This window comes from Nothoprocta perdicaria, unplaced genomic scaffold, assembly GCF_003342845.1.
Source record: "Nothoprocta perdicaria isolate Ctin4 unplaced genomic scaffold, notPer1 scaffold_78, whole genome shotgun sequence".
Classification (NCBI taxonomy): Eukaryota; Metazoa; Chordata; class Aves; order Tinamiformes; family Tinamidae; genus Nothoprocta; species Nothoprocta perdicaria.
Window position 1 is genome coordinate 1994834 of NW_020456065.1, and position 16752 is coordinate 2011585.

Below are 16752 nucleotides of genomic sequence, written 5' to 3' on the forward strand. Positions count from 1 at the left end.
ATTTTCTTTGTTTCTCTGTAAGCGTTGTCCTAACTCTAAGATTAATAGCATTTTAGCAGATACATTGAGCACTGGATTAGCTCCCGTAAGTACTCCATTCCAAACAGCCTCTCCTCCTGTCTTCTGACAAGCTTCATTACTTATTACAAGTGTCTTTTTGCAAACTTCCCAGCCAAGACATGGATCATAATAATAGAAAAGCAACCTTATTGATGGATGTTACTGGAATAACGGCTGTAGCACAAGTTCTTTGTTGTCTCTATCAATGTCACATGACTTTGGAGTAAATATTTGTATTGCCTTCAGAAAAGATTGAAACATTGGTTAGTCTTGCATCATTACTATTCTCCAGTGGCTGTGGCATTAAGCAGTTAGAGCAGAGCATCAAAATTTTGCTCTGATTTTCAGATAGAGGATTTCTCCACTGTCTGTGTATTAAAAGAGATAATGAATTCTGAATCCTTTACAAACATTAACAAAATTTTATACCATTTATCTAGAGCTTTCTTCTACTACTCTTCACAAAAAGCATCCATTCTGTATTCAGCACATCCTTAAAAATGCTTCATAAACATATAGCAAGTACATATATATTATTCATTACCTGACAAAAATCAAATGCTTTGTGAAGGTATGCAAGTTCAAGTAAATTACTATTCTTCCTTAAACTGTCCTAGATGATGTCCCATGCTGCACTGCAGTGGAACACAGTAAATCGCTAAACCTTAATTATTACAATAATTTTTCTTTATTATCATTGGTGAGTGGATAGTATAGAGTAGTTGTGATAAGGCAAAGCTTTTCAGTCTAAATGCAGAGGTAACAGATCCAAGGCTGAAAGCTGAAAAAATCAGAAAGGTTCAGTAAAATTCACAGCAAAGAATTMTCAGGCTGTGATGGCAACTGAAATCCTTATAATCATATCTTATGGTTATGCTTTAACTATACAGGAAGTTTTTGGCTTGTTGAAAAAAAAATAGGTGAAATTATGGAGTCTCTGCAATGCAGGAAGTTATCAACATTGCTCTTCTTGACAAGAAAAATAAATCTATTATTCCACAGAAATGGTGCAAGTTGCTTATATTTTTCTGAGCTTTATAGGGAACAGATTTTCTCATTTACTTTCTGCTATAGTGTAAAATGCTCCATCCAAAAGTTCTGTTGTGACATAACAAAAACAAGAGTTTTCATTACCATGTTGAAAGTTGCAGTGTAAGCAAGGAAACCAGCCAACAGACAGATTGCAATCTATTTCCACAGAATGGAGTGAACATTATTCCTGTTATTGCTATCAGTTTAGTATAAGCAGTCCACATATGCAGGGGAATAGCTGGGCACTGCAACATCTCTGGAAGAGCAGTGACAGGGACTACCAAACTCTTCTCYTAAAGGTAATTTCAATTTAGTCCATAACAAAGCAATCAATGGGAGTTCATCAATGCCACCAATTCAATGCAAAAAGTCGTACGAAGTCTTGGAAGCTATACCAAACAGGGTAATTTTGTTTTAGTAAATTATTCACATAAGAAACACTTCTATAAAATTGGTGGAAAGAGAAAACAGATTGCAAACTTGAAAATTAAATCTACCATTTTCGTTTCCTGTTGCATCAAAGAAGAGAAAGAGGAGGAGCATAGCCCTAATTATTCTTCTCTTGTGAAAATGTCAAGTTAACCACATGAATTTAGAAAACATTGGTGGTAAGATCTAATTTTTCTTTAGGAATGCTGCCATTGGGGTGGAAATAGTGGGGAGAAAATAGGTTGTGGGCATGATTTTCTGTGCATATCTACCTGYAGCCTCAAAAAATCTCCAGCCAGCCATAACTCCTTTGCAGGGCCTGTTTTTCATGTAGATAAAGCCCTCTGAAAATACAGAGTTTTTACAYGGTTGCACCAACAGACTAGTTTTCTGAGAGGAAAGGGAAATTACCTTTTTTTTTTTTTTTTTTATGTAAGAAATTAGTTCTAAGAAGCCTGTTGACACAGCATTGAGCATTGCTGAAAGTCAAAAATCTGCACTTCCAAATATTACCCTAAATCACATAGGTGAGTAGGTAGGGAGATGGTCGACATACTCTAGAACCTTTTAGGGGGAACGGAAGGAAAGGTCCAAAAAGCATCTTAAAGGCTATCTTCTTCTGTGCATTTTTATTCAATAACAAAGTGGTTGTGGKTTTTGCTGTTATTTCTAAATCCTCTATTTATTTTCTGTAAGTCTACCACTAGCTTTCGAGTCTCTTCCAAACTTGGACTTCAAGTTATTTCAAAGTATGACAATCTTATTCCAAAGATGGTTTCATTTCAGGACTTGTAAGTTGTGTAAGCTCATGTCATCTTTGCAGACCCTRCTTCAAACTCATTTTTCAAAGTAAACATGAAAGAACCATGTACAGTTYATATAGAAAATGTTTGAAGAGCTGCAGGGTATTAACTTCTCAAAATTTGTCAGAGTAACAATTTTTTTTTTAAAGATTGCAGTAAGTTCTCAGAATTTAATTAATTACATCCCCTTATCCCTCCTATTAATGATGATTAATGTGCATCATTATCTTTTACTGAGTTATTTGGAAAAACAGGTTGGTTTTGGACCACATCTTCCTTTTTCTCTTGCTTACGAATTTTTAAATTTTTGTTGAACTCTCTACAGCTTCATGCATTTGGGATTTTGTTTAGAAAAAAAAAAGTAAAAAAATCACTTATTAGTCTTGGTGTATAGCTTTTATTCATGATATATATTCAATATATATATGAGTTTTATATCTAAAAGACTCAGTTTTATATAACATGTACCTCCTTTCTAAACTGAATCATTAAGAGTGTCATTAAGCTGTCAWATGATGACACAGAATATTTGGCTCTTCTAAAGGATATTCATTGGTAACCTGAAAGAGAGATGCATAWTGAAAAATATTCTAATATGAGAAATTGTCACAGGGGAGTTGGAAGTCTCTGTAAATGCCTGTATAAAGTATTATGACACTCTTTTGGCAAATTGCTCTTCTCTGCCTCAAAACTCTCATCCAAAAGAAAAGAACATTTTGAGGAGAAACCCAGTTGGTCAAATACTCAAGGAAATATTTATGGAAAAAAAAAAGAAATATACATATTGTGGTAAAATTTAGTTTTGATATTTTTCTCATAGCTCATGATATAATAATTTGTCTATAAACAAATAATTTGTCTTTAAACAAATATTGAAGGAAAAATAAAGAAACCCAACAATTTGATGCTACTTAAAGAACATAGTCTTTCAATATTAATTTTATCTGTATTTTATCTTGAGSTTCCCCTTCTCAATCAAAAATACCTTCAGCAATTTGCACACAGACACTTTACATGCCATCAATTCGTAGAATGGGGAAGGAAGTGAACCTTGTGTGAAAAATTCTTATATATGCAACTCTTTAATCCTTAAAATTTTAAGCACTTGTGTGAACCACCTCAATTTCTATTTCAGGAGAGAGAAGAGTGGACAAGTCCCTCTGCACTGCTCTTCAAAGGCTGAAGCAAGTAAGGTGGGGTATTCACAAGAAATAATTAACCCATGAAAAAAATCAAAAAGTATGAAAAAAAGTATGAAACAGAAGTCAAAGAAGTCTCTAAAAACAACTGATTTTTAGTATGTGTACGAAAGGCAATTTTATCTAAAAAAACAATTTATGTTTTTCTTCACTTTTATTTTACAAGAGCAGAAAACTTTGAAAAAAGCAGAACAGCAGCTTCTCCAAGTTTTAAAATATATCATAAAACACAATAAAAAAAAAAAAAAAAAAAAGGCCAAAGGAACCTCTGATTTTTTGGCAATTCCTAATGAAAAAATGAAAAAAGCTTTTGAACCTCATATTTACCTCATATTTATATACAGTGCTCCACTTTCTCACACGCCAAATCCTGCTCAAATCCTGCTACAAAACTATATTTTTGGTTACTTAAATAAAAGGACAACTAGCAAAATCTGCATTCATCACAGTTTCAAATTAGATCCAAGAACAGTGCCTCTTTGGATCCTTTACACTATTCCTTTTGAAGCCAAGAGCAATCCTTCATCTAGCCAGGAGCAGATAATAGAAAGCAATAATGTGTTCCTAGATATCCATCATGCTTTCAGTACCTAAGACATGAACACTTGTTGGCCTGTCTTCAATATTTTAATTGCAGCAGGAACATACTAGAAAATGAAAGAAGACCAAATGGCCTCTTTTACAGTTTTATTGTCACTTAGAGCATTTGATTAACAGCAGGGCTTCTGCAGGTGATGGGAACTTTTGTTGCCATCTTTTGACTCCAACTACAGGTTTCTCTTCCACGGGCAGAGCCAGCTAGTGCTCACGCACAGCCTCCTATACAATTTGTGTGCTTTGAAGAACCAAGATTATGTAACTCTAGTTTTAACAAAAAAAAAAAAAAAAAAAAAAAAAAAAAAAAAAAAAAAAAAAAAAGGGTTTCCTGTAATTAATCCCTGGAATTTTAAGCACTTTTGCAGTGTTTAAGTAAACCACTTCACCTCAAAGTCTATTGAGACAAGCATTTTTGCTTCTATGCTATTTTTAAAGGCCAAAGCAAGTAGAGGGAGGTGTTCATGAAAGATAACGATAATCGGYGAGGAAAATGAGAGGCTCTTCCTGGGAGTAATTCTGATTATCTGCCTTGAATGGATGTTAAACACTGGGATTACCCATCAGAATATTCTTGAAGTCAGTGAAGCTAATCTGTCACAGGGCTCAGCTCTGATTTTCTTTACAGCATCTACTCTTAAAAGTAACCTGTTATACACAATGTGCAAGCACACACTCAAACCCATGTTTCAAATTTAGATAACAGCTTTATCAAAGGTATGCTGAAAAATTCATGAAGTCACGCTCAGGTTCATTTTCAGCTTCAAAACAAGAACTGCTGTTGCTGATAACTTCATCAAAAAGTATCTATATGCAGACCAGTATTTTAAAATTAATCCAATTCATACAGGGTTTGAAGGTTAGAGTTATTACTTATCTCATAAATATTCCTAATAATAGCCCTAGCTAGCAATTACTGTGCTCTGTAAGATCCCCTAAAGAGTCAATAGTCTTTTGATAGCAGGTGATAAGATGCATACTGAATTTTAAGAGAGTCTGCAGTTCCTCTACTTAATAACTAGTATGTCCTTTTAAAGTAAGTGTGATTTCATACTTGCTGAAAATGGCAGGCAAGCAGGTAAGTACAAGAGTCCTGTTTACATTTTTGTTCCATGCTATTGTATGCCAAAATTGCCATAAATTTCCATTAACGGTCCCAAAGCCAATCTAACTTGCATTTACTTCAACTTAGAATACTATTAAAATAGACCTTTCCATTAATGTGTTTTTAAAAATAACGTTAGAAGATTCTTAACTGTAAAAGAAAAGCTGAGAGCCTGACAGACCTTGAATAAGACAACCAGCCTTTCAAATTAAACAATTCAGTAAAATAAAGTGGTTTACAACCAATCATGAATGCACTCTCTAAACACATTCAGATTTTTTTTTAATAAGGACTTTATTTGGATTTGACAATGAAGAGAGAATTCTATCTTGACTAGATCTTTTCCTCACAGGAGTTTAGCCTTCAAATCTAAAAAATAAAAATGGAAAAGAGAGCATTCCTTAAAACCTATACAAACAAGTATTTAGGATTTACCTAAATATTATATAGTTGCTTTTCTCAAATACTTGCCAATTTTCATATAAGTTACCTTTAAGCTTAAGCCTTAACCTTTAATTGCTCCCACATTTGCAATGCTTCCTAGAAAAAGCACATCTGAAACATGAAAACCACCTATAGCATGAAAAGCATTTCTTAGTTTAATAAATTATGTTTTAAAGTTAGGAAACCTTCCATCATTCCAGTGTATTACAAATGACCTTTCACATAATGCAAATGAAATAACTTGAAGAAATTATCCGCACCTCCTAAGAATGAAAGTTTATTTTATTTCCTCCTGGCCCATCCCCTATAAGAGGGTAAAAAAATAAATACCAACATTGAGCAATATGTACTGCTTCATCATGAAAATAAATACTTTGCTTAACTTGAGGATCAAGGATAACAAGATTTTTGGAGTGCCAAGAATGTCCATAAGGCTCACTGATTTTTAAACATCGTTGTTGCAAAACAGTATATGGAATCCTATATTAATATTTTTTGCTTTACCTATCTTGTGATAAGAGGATTCAAGCTACATGACTCTTAACATGTAAACTTAAAAAGAGTGCCAATACTTTCTCTAACTATCAATATTAAAGAKAGTTACAGCTGTATACAAGTATCCTGAAGATACTTGTCTGAAGTTAGAAAATACAAAGAAAATTTCTGCTGGGCTGTATAGGTTTCTAAAGATATTCTAATTTGTCATAATACAGATACTATTTTATTTTAGCAAGGTAGAAACACTACTGTATCTCTTTGGGGCACTGRGCAGAGTGGTACACCTGTCAAAATGGGATATTTCTTTCCTCGTATGTGTTTGTTTACATATTCTTGCACATTCTGGGAAAAAGAAAAAAATGTGCACTTGCAAATCCACTTGTACCTCATGCCAGCAATAGGTAGTGAACAGTRCAGAACTGTTCTACCGGACAGAAAGAGGACTAGTCATCGCAATCTGGAGGAAACTGGAAAGCTGGGAACAAAGTCACCTCTGGCATATCTCTCCTCCAGATTTGATGCCCAGTATTTGATGCCACTGTATGGAGTGCAGAGAGGAAAACTGGAGAAAAGGGCTCCTCTCATCTCCAGATCCTACTGCTTGGGCTGAGCTGGTGCCTCAGCTTGGCAGACAGAGACCTCASGAGTCTCTCCCTCTCATGAATGAGAATTTTTTTGCAGCTGTCTCTTCTCTCTGCTATCCCTGATTTTCAGCACAGAAAATCATTATCTCTTTTTTTTATGCCCTATACAGAAAAAGAAGGCCTAGAAGAGAAACAARGTATTTTGAGGAGGTTGGAAGCAAGTGTACCAATGCATTCCTCTTTAAAATCCCTTCTTGGATATGCACTTCATTTGCTAATGTCTCCATCAACAATTACTTGTGGTTGGTTATGTTTAGGCCAACAATTTCAAACAATTGTTATGGCTAATCAAACAACTGTGCCTTCAACGCAACTGATACAACAGCTTCTGCAAGAGGGATCAGTGACTTCCATCAATATAATTTCTGCAAAATTTTATGATATGAATAAAGTTAAAAAAAATAAACATTTGATATTGATGTATGGACAATATTCATTGTTTTATGTTACTATAGTAAARGAGAAAGAGCAATTCAGGCATTGATGAATAGCTACCAACAATTAAACAAATAAAGAGAGAGAAATGCATGTTCATAATTTTTAAATCAACTTTTATCCCTTCACCTACTATTTTGTTAAAATACCATAGAGCAGGAACCAAAAGTTGTGAAATACATAGAACATCTAAAGGGAGATAGAATTTAAAAATAACTAAACCAATAACCAAAAATAACCAAAAAGACCCCCACGGCATATTAGCAGAAGGTATGTTCTAACTGTCCTGCTTTAGGAGGTGTGTGCATGTCTGTGTGTTTATTTCTTCCAGTCTAGCTTCTGTCCACAAATGACTGAAAGTAGTGTAATAATCAGATTTGTGCCTTTTGCACACCCCAAAAAAGGGTCCACAAAGGCCCATTTGGACCAAAAGGCTGAGAAGTCCAAAATAAAGTGATCTTATGACTGAAGAGCCAAAGCAGGAGTCAAGATAGCTCAGTGGTGGTTGTGGTGGTTTTGTCAAAGGCTTTCTATGTGACCTTGAATAACAGTGATTTCTCTCTTTCTCTCAATTACTTTCTCTATAAAAYGATGAGGATAAACTGACAGGCTTATCTGTTCAGTGTTCAAAATTAACTTCAGGGTTTTCAGATAAAAGGGTCCATAAGGATGGCAAAGCATTATCATCAACAGACATTATAAAATCATCATTTTTAAAGCCATAACACAAGATCTCAATAATGGAAAATAAATATCTCATTTTATTATGCTAAAATAAACATTGCAATAAAGCAAATGACAGCTACCATGCAATAGTACATAAATTACCCAGTTATTTATAATGATGTTATTACATTACATTATGATTTGAACAAGCATTCCCTACACAYATATACAGCACCTATGCTTACCCAGTCCCAATTTTATATTCTACAGTACCAAAACTGGAGGACAGACACACAAGAAAATCTTATTTCAATAGATAAATATTCCCAGAAAAAACTGTGTCTTCCTATATACTATGTCTATTTTCCTGTGTTTATGTCTAGAATTCTGACATTACATATTCAGCATTTTAGCTGCAGAAGAAAGGCTGCAAGAAGTATAACAACATTACATTAGCATAACCAATCTCAAGTTAAGGCAAAAAAAAAAAAAAAAAGCTATTTTAAAAAAGAAAATGGAAGGAAAGCATACCACAGGGAAGGAATAAAAAGGAGAAGACATATTACTATGGTCTGAATAATGTCACATTCCATTATTGATTAAAATGATTTTACCATGACATTTCATTCATCAGATTCCATTTCTCATTACACACAAACCCTGAATATTTATCAAGCTTACATGAGGCTTTTCTTCTCATCAAGCGATGCATTTCCTCTCTCACTTTTAAAGCTATGTTGTATTATGTTGAAGGGTCTACACTGTCTTTGAACTCTCTCCTTCTCACACTTGACCTTACAACCATCACTTTTTATCTCATTATAATGAATGCTATTAACTCTTTATATCTAACAAGGTGATTTCTGTGGTTCATCCTTTTTAAACAATCCACTGTTCATTTTTGGTTAGCAGGAAATAAAGACATTTTATTAAATCAAGATCTGTCTGCCAGCACTCAGTATTAATATTCTTCCTTGTCAGGACATTTAAACCTTCACCATATACAATTACAAAACACTTTTGATGGTTAGGGATMCAGCTCTTCAGTCCTTGGGCACCTAGTATCCCCATTAATTTCAAAGAATGATTTTAGTTTATCTATGAAATATGTGCTCAACACTTTCAATTAAAAACAAATAAACAAGAAGAACAAAAGAGAGCAGGTAAACCTGGAACATATTACACTGTTGTTATAGATGCCCAGGGAAAGCCAAATGAAACGGCAGGTATGCAAGAGGTCTGCTTTAAATTAAGCTAAGCTTTGTAACATCCCCTTAAAAATGCAATATATCTCGATAAACTACATATAAGTGCATACTACTTCTGGGAAAATATATATTAAATTTAATAAAAAAGATATATATGGTTAACATGGCAAGAGAAGGTGTTGCATAAAAGGAGATTCTACATTCAATATAAGCAAATTCTCTAAACCTCATACCSTAGAATTATGCTTTGCACAATACAAGAGAAGGAGGTGTGAAAGTCTCATCTATAATATACTGTAGTTCATTAAAAAAAAAAAAAACTCTTGATTTCATTAGTCTTTTGACCAAATTTCACAGCATTAGAAACAATACTATTTCACTTTTCTTAAGTTACCTAGAAAATGAGTTATGACTTATCTTAATACTAAACACAATGCTGATTTATTTCCACATCACCTTATAAYCCACATCATCTGAATCCTATCACAATAAGCCAGTGGTGAGGATTCATTTGGAATACTTTGCCCTAGCAACTCCAGTTTTTACTTTTATTGATAAATAGAAGTGTTTATGGTTATCTTAACTTTAATACTTAAAACAGCCACAGCTCAGAAACATTCCATTCAAATACATTATACTGAGTGTGAGAAAAAAAAAAAAATCTGTTTACCAAAAAAAAGATCTGTATTAGTTTAGCGATTAACAATTTAAACTCTCAGAAAAAACATTTTTCTTTGTTAATAACTAAAAAAAAAATATTCTTCAGAACTTTAAAATGCAAAAGGCACACGACTTATTCTGGTATTGCTGTGATTCCAGCAAGGGGAAAACTAAATTAACATAAGATGAAACAAATCCGAGTTTTAAAGGTTCACCTAGATACTTTGCTGTGCCTGAACTTGAGAAATGAATTAACATTTGACCATATCCAAAACTGCTACCAGCACAATTAATTTTAGCCCTCAGCCTCAGAAACACAAAACATTTAATACGTCTTGATCATCTTCCCACATACTGTGAGCCTTTCACTTCAGAGCTGTAGTGCAGCTGGCAGGTTTCTAAGATTTCCTAGCAAAAATTACAGTTGGAGCGTGATCAAGTAYAACACAACACACAGACAGCACATGGCATGTAAGCACATGTAAAAGACATTACAGAAGAATTTAACACTAACAGCTACATTATTTCCACTCCCAAGAACTAAGACAATCAGCTATAGGCAGCTGACCACGGCAARGCTGTGGTCGATAAAAGCAATCATGCCAGCCCAGTGGTAACGGAAGGGGGTGGCACAGCTATTTTTATTTTTAAAGTATGACATACCAGTGAAAATATTCCCCTGAAGATGAAGACTCAAGGAAGTGTCTAAGGAGTAGATCCATCTGGAAGAGCAGCTGAAATAGTGAAAAGAATGAATTTCCCACTTTTAGGTGTCTTGCATAATTTCTTGCCCCTTGCCCCTTAGATTTCAACAAATCTTATGGCTTTCAGCATTTAACTAGCAGCCCTAACCAAATACCATAAGAAAAGGCCCCAATTCTTTGATCTCATTTAGCATCAGACCTTTCCTCAATAAATAAAGCCGATTCAGTCTGCCCACCTAGAGCAACTCTGTTCTGCCTAAACCTCACCTTTTTCTTTGTCTGTCTTTTGGATTTCATCTGTTGATATTGCATTTTCTGTCTTCAAAATAGAAATTACTTGTACGTTGGTGCATATTTATGAGAAACGGCAGTGTGCAAGAACTCAAGCTGGGAGCAAGACTTTACTCAGAGATCCCTGTGGTCCCTCAAAAATCTCCTCAGCTGTTACAAACCCACAGGAGACCTATTTGTTTATGGAAGTGTGCCAGGTGTTTCTCTTTCATAAATATTTAATTAATCAAGCTTGTGAGGCAAAAAAATGCAGCCTGCACAACACTCCTAGTAATGATTATGTTTTAACTGTCTCAGTTTTCACTCCCTCTTAAGAATCTGAATAGTTATGTCATTTGTGAAAGAAGAGAGAACTATTGTGCTTCAAGTAGGGAAACAACAGAGAGTTTTGTGGAGAGAAGTTGTACCAAATAAGAGACAAGGAGGAAGGGACAAGTCAAAATACTAGCTGCTTTGTTAGCAGAAAAGGATGTCACAGGCCAAAAAAATATATGTGAGTATACATATAAATAAATATATATATATAATGTGAAGAAGGCTGCATTTGCCCAAAATCTGCCGGCCTGCCTAGTAGGCCACATTCCGCAGTGCAGGTATTATAGTCACCTASTCCCTTTTGAGACCTGAAACCGTCTCCATTTCACTCATCAAAGCCAAGAGGTCACCTCTCACTACATGTGAACAGCAGCAAACCTAAACTAACTTGCATGGGAAAAGAAATCCATTATATCTGGGGGTACTACTGGAGATACTGATCCTGCAATTGGATTTAGGTAGGTTTGTATTGTCAAAGATTTTAAATTGTTTCGTGCTTGATATAGGTGTAAATCCAGATATACGATTAGGAATGGAATTTCTTGATGGAGGCAGTGAGAAAATAAAGGGAACTTCAGAACATGTGTGTGAGGAAATAAGCTTTGCATCCAGCTCTAGGTGGCAAAAACCTACTGATGTGGCAACAAAGAGCTCTGTCACAGATCTAATAGGCTCAGATTTTGCCTTAACTGGTGGAGAATTCAACAACAAAACTGAGTAAATGTACTCGAGTTTTAATGTTCATATAGGTTTTAAAATTTTGAAAAAAATCACAAGGATCCTGAAAGTCTAGCCAATGGTAAGAAATACATGTAAAATAATCCAAAAAAAAAAAAAAGCTCGCATAAGCACTATCATCAGGCAAAATCAATCTAAAATGAACTTTAATTATTTATTTTACACTCAGCCTTAGTGTTATTTTCCTAGTGGGTAGCACATAATGACTTTGGTCTTCAGATAAAGTTATGATTTTATTACCAAATGCCAAAATAGTATACATTTTTTTTTTAATAAAAAGTGTGTCGCAGACCAATGCCAARGTAGAATGCAGCCCCCACTTGTCCGCTCTGGTAAGCTGCTTAGCTTACTTACCTGGCTCTCTTTTAGGATATTTCTTTCCAAATGAGAACTTTTTTTTAGGATGGACATCTTAACAGGGTTAATCTTAGGTGTGCCAGCACATGCAGCAGGGGCACCAAAAAGTTGCTCCTTCCTTTCTTTTTAGCAAGACACACATTGTCATAGTGCCCTGCATAAGGTGTAAAACACAGAGCTGAGACCACCGCCCCCGAGAAGATATTTGGAAAAAATCTCACTGACCTCCCTGGGGCCAGGCTTTCATTCTATAAACTGTTAYTCAGGGATTAATGAAAAGCAAAAAGTAAACAAGGTATTGTGAATTTAGCAGAAGCCAGTATTTTAGCTCAGTTTAAAGGAAAGAAAGACATCTGAAAAATCAGATTAAGCAATAGAATAAGTATGAATTTATATGCCTCCTGGGCAAATGAAATTAAACTTTAAAGCTCTAACTAAAATCTTTCCTTTATCAGTTTCAGRTTTTCACTATGCTTTAAGGTTAAAAAGTATAACATTACAATGCATGATTTATTTATGTATTACTAATTAAATGAGTAGTATATATGCATCCATCATGCTCACTTTGTATACAATACGGCATACCAGACTTCCTTACCACTCTCTGCTCTTCCGCTCTTTGGATTATCACAAACTCTTTTTTTTTTTTTTTTTTTAATGCAGTCCTATAAATCCTTGCTCAATACAGATGTGATAAGCTTCTCTTCCTTAGCTGTTTACTGTGATCTCCTACAAAATCTCCAAGAAGTCTATCTTTATGCATGAATTATGATCCAGACAGCTGTGCAASAGTACAGCTTTAGAGCACGTGTGTGCCTGGAAGGCAGAGATGGACAGAAGAGGCTTTYGCACCATCAGAGTGTGTCCCCCACTAATGCAAGACTGCTTCAGTACCCAGTGGCTTTCCTACCCTTCTGCCTCTCGCTTCTGGGACTATTTTTGCTTTCTGACTGCAGTCAAATACAGCTCTTCCATTTAAAAGAATCAGATATTTGTTCAATTATTGTAACGCCTTACTAGTTTAGGAATAGCATTAAAAATCTAGAAGAGTTAATACTTTTGAACATATTGTAATAGGTATTTTATTTTCATCCATAACAATCTAACATTTATCATTTGAAAGGATATTTCCTTATAGTCCTTGTTGACCTTTATAGATATTTAATACTATGGGAACTGGGCAAGGCATAAAAAGTAGTATTTATCACCAACTAATAAGGGCATATTTTTATACAGATTCATACAACTAAGTAAAAACACTAGCAGCAATATAGCTAAAATCTAAGGTATTTTTAACTGCTGTTTTTAGAAGGACATTTACTCATAAGATGAAGGTTCATAGAGATGATTGTATGCACTACTTAATCATGCTTGATAACATTTTAAGATCTATGTTGAGGATTTTACTAATGCTATCTGACTGCACAACGGGAAATTTCATCTTTGCTGTACATTTTGCAGAGATGGGTCAAAACAGAGAATCAGTTTGGCCCAGATTTAGGTTAGAGTTCAGCTTGAAAATCTTGAATCCCAGCATTTCTTCTTGTTTTTGTTTACTGTCACAAAGATTACATCAATTCAGGCTGATATTTCCTCCTTGYAACTTTTCAGTTGCATGATAAGAAAAGCATAAAGCTCTCTAATTTAACATAATTGTGACAAGTCATTATATGCCATTCAGATGTTCAATACTCATCCTTACAAAACCAGAAGTTTCAACGAATCAGGGTTTGGCTACTGCTACACTAAACCTTATAATAAATTGTCAATCTTACTAGAAAGGCATGAGCATCTATGTTCCTATCTGACCATATTAATTTAAAGGAGTCACAGAAGGATAGTAAAGGTTATTTGATGACATACAGGATTAGCTTCCTTAATTGTTATTCCCTCTATTACTTTATACCTCTTGACCTTTTTCATCTATCCCAAGAGACAGCCGATGTGATCTTAAAGAAGCATTCAGGCATTGGTGCATGTGGACTCTTAAGGACGACTACACAAAGACTCACATGCCATGATTATATTTTCTGCTTTTCTTTAGGGGAAATTTTGTTACTGATTGTTTTCCAGGGTAAATTTAATATTGTTAGCTGAAATGTGGTCTGTGAATAATGTATCAAGATAGCTATGCTTTCTCGGAAAGGCCAAAAATGCTACTTAACATAAATGTTCATGGATAAATATCTTAYGAACAAAACCTTGGCAAAAATTATCATTTCAGAGAATTGTATTATTTGTATTTTGTATTATCTAGTTCTCTAGGGGATAAATTACAAAGTTAGTCTTTGTGAAAAAATGTATCTGTCATCTTGAAAATTAACACACCCCTACTTTCATTGCATGTTTACCTAGCATTTTTATGATGCTAAGGGTTTCTTTTCTCCATTTTTATCAATGTAGGTAAAATTAAGGCATGACAAAGAAAAACACCATCAGTAACTGTGATGGCATACTAGGAAAAAAAAAAGAGAAACAAGAGGAAAGACTGAGAAGGARGAAGATTATGAATCATAACCCTACAGCAATAGATTCTGAATCCTGCTTAGGCTCCCAAATCCTACATGAATAAGGCAAGAAAGGAATTGCATTTTTATTACAGTAGATATATAATTGAGTATAACGCACATCTGTCACATATTGCTTCAGAGCTTCACACAACCAGCAGAGCCCCACCTTCAGAAAGTCATGCAGGACTGCTCAGGAAACGATCCATAAAGCTGCTCTCCATAAGCTCAGAGAAACAATGACCTTGGTGATTCAGTGAGCCAAGCCCTGACAATCCACCACCTTTGGGTGCTACAAAACAGAGAAGATGCTGCACGTCACCATTCTCCCCATAACCATTTTCTTTGCTACAGYACCGGTTCCTAAAGGGGGTCAGAGAGCTGCTCATCTCCTTCGTGCCCTTAGCAGTGACTCTGATCACAAGGCAGAGACAATTTCACAATCTGTGAAAATGCTGGAGCACCAGGTTGCATTATTACTGAAGACTGGCTCCTGGGCAGCTAGGGCTAGTGATTAGATCCACTGACCTGTGACAGAGTTTATACTCTAAGCAGAGGGTCCCCCCCTGYCACCCCCAGCTAGGGGTGCCTAGATATCTCTTCCCCAGGTGACCCTAGGTGCCTAATAAGCAAAAGCTCCTGCTGCAATCCCTCTTCACTGGAGTCTGCCCTCTGCTGAAATGCTTACTTTCTGAAATGCTTACTTTCAGAAATGCGTTTTAAGATATGTTTTTGAGTACACCAATATACCAGGTATTAATTGTATAAATACACACTATATATACTAAATACTATAAATACATTGAATTTCAAAAAAACATCTTTCTTAAGTATTTGTATCCCCCTGTCAAATTAGACTGAAACTGCTCAAGACCAAATTTACTGGAGWTGGATGGGGAAAGACAGTGCACAGCAAAAAGATCAAATACAGGCTCGTTGTCTTGGAAAATAGTCTTAACATTAAGATGAATGACCTGGAAGATTTCACCCAGAGTTTGGGACAGATGGGTGTCCAGAAGAGGCAATAGTTTCTCAGTGGATAGTTGATACTGATAGTTGATTCTGTCTGAAGACAGATTTGAAGTAGAAAAAACAGGAAACTTTTTGTGCTGAAATCACAAGTGTCCTACACGTATTTATGTATGAATATGTGTATGCATACACAAGCACACATACATATAATTCCACGCTCAAGCATTAGACAGCTAGCTTGGACACCTGTAACACTGTTAGCACCTGTTAGCAATATGTAGTTAAGACAGGCTAGTTCTTAGAGCAAAATATGTGATGGGACTCAGTTTAAATCTAATTCAGAAATGTCTACTGCATTTCCTGCAACATAGTGTTAAAGTCATTCAGAACAGGAAGCAAGGCATGGCCMGTCTAACAGGAAAGACAAAATCTTGGTGTTCAGGCTATCTGTGCTATATGTGCACAGCTTGGATTAATAGCAAACTTTTACTTTGTAGACACCCAAACTACTACGGAAAAATTTTCTTTGCAGAAGGCACAGAATGAAAATTCACACACAAAAAAACATATGAACCTGTCCGTAAGAGCTCTCTAACTTACACACCTGCTCTAGATACTGTGCAATTCCTTGTTTCTTAGGKCAAGAGTTTGTTCCTAAACATAGCTTTTCATTCACCAAAGACTAATTCCACACAGTGTTTCAATAAACAATAGCAAGGATATACTATTTGAAGATCTGATAATATCACCTTCTTCAAACTGYTTCCTACGTAAACATTACTAAACTAACATTACTAACGTACAATGGTAAACACTACTAAAAGTGGATATGTGCTATTCAGTTCCTATCCCCATGACACGTTATTCAGTGGCAAGAATCAGCAAATGTAATCAGCTGTGCTCATGAGTGTGTTTCTGAATGTATATTCCATTTGGTAGCATAGTCTATGTAGAGAGACTTCTTATACATCATTCAAGAAGTATTGTGTTCACGAAGTGTTATTGTATTGTGCAATTCTTAACAAGTATCAACTGTTCCAGTTACCTCCGTACTTATTTAGTATTAATGAGAGAATCATTTGTTCCTTTAT

General features: G+C 35.1%; 1 protein-coding gene and 1 long non-coding RNA gene across 1 annotated transcript; both read right to left on the bottom strand.

The window, feature by feature from the left end:
* LOC112957885 (roundabout homolog 2-like) overlaps window positions 1-16752 on the bottom strand; it is an 809913-nt gene that overhangs the window by 378886 nt on the left and 414275 nt on the right.
* On the bottom strand, window positions 5508-10910 carry LOC112957887. Its single transcript, XR_003251293.1, has 3 exons — window positions 10749-10910; window positions 10441-10511; window positions 5508-5591 (listed from the first exon to the last, which is right to left on the bottom strand). It is a non-coding gene; the product is annotated as an uncharacterized LOC112957887 (long non-coding RNA).